Source organism: Meleagris gallopavo, unplaced genomic scaffold (assembly GCF_000146605.3).
Source record: "Meleagris gallopavo isolate NT-WF06-2002-E0010 breed Aviagen turkey brand Nicholas breeding stock unplaced genomic scaffold, Turkey_5.1 ChrUn_random_7180001877286, whole genome shotgun sequence".
NCBI classification, from domain to species: Eukaryota; Metazoa; Chordata; class Aves; order Galliformes; family Phasianidae; genus Meleagris; species Meleagris gallopavo.
In genome coordinates this window covers 1-861 of record NW_011141653.1, presented here as the reverse complement: position 1 = coordinate 861, position 861 = coordinate 1, and the positions used below count along the sequence as shown (strand labels likewise).

Sequence of the window (861 nt, the reverse complement as noted above, 5' to 3'; positions counted from 1 at the left end):
AGGAGGAGCATATATTGTGCATATAGTGCTTGCCTCGTTACGAAAATTACCTCTGCCTCATTGACTCATGTTCTTGGTGTAGCACCAGCCTGGGCCGTGGGCTCTGTCTTAGGGCTTACCTATTGGTGCTAGTATCTGCGTGGGGTCCTGTGTATGGGATTGATGGGGCAAACAAGTTTTCTTCTCTGCTTTACAGGCATATGTCCCTCCCAACTCTTCTATAATGGGAAGGTGGATTATTTTGACCTTCAGTGACTCAGAGGTCTTCCGTCTCATCTCAAGAAGACTCTGAAAGGTAAGCGCTCTCACTTCCAGCAGCTTTACCACAGGTCCTGACTGAAGTTCAACCAAGAGACGTCCCAGCGAGGGAGCTGTGGGTAATGAAATGTGATTAAATGTAAGGAGAGGAGACTTGAATTTTAATGAGATGCAAATTATTCTAGAGAAGGCAGCATCCCTCTGGGCTGGAGTATCCTTTAAGTTAACAGCTTACTCTTCATATCCCAACTGGGATACTAATTTGTCTTCTGCTAATTGCAGGCTCTGTCCTGAGTGTTTAGTTAGTAAATTTTTTTTTCTGAACTCCTGTTCTGATTTTTCTTGCTGTGCTTTTATTCTCTGCTCCAAGCTCATTATGGTGTGTGGTGGGGACAGCGGAGACGTGCTGAGCAGAGTCAGGTCTCAGTCCCTCTTTTTCTAAGAACTCTGACAGACGTCATCAATGGCCTCAAGCATTTCCAGAGTGTACAAAAGCAGCAATCTGTAGAAAGAAAAAAAAATTAAAGAAACCTTAAGATCATTTCTTTCTAGACTCCAATCTCAAACTGCTCTTTCTTAAAAGCAACTCATACGTATCCTTGT

At 43.4% G+C, this 861-nt stretch overlaps 1 long non-coding RNA gene across 1 annotated transcript; it reads left to right on the top strand.

Annotated features, from left to right (window-relative positions):
- The first annotated feature begins 208 nt into the window (after positions 1-208).
- LOC109364618 lies at positions 209-738 on the top strand. The gene is made up of 2 exons (XR_002110513.2): positions 209-295; positions 629-738. It is a non-coding gene; the product is annotated as an uncharacterized LOC109364618 (long non-coding RNA).
- The last annotated feature ends 123 nt before the right edge of the window (positions 739-861 follow it).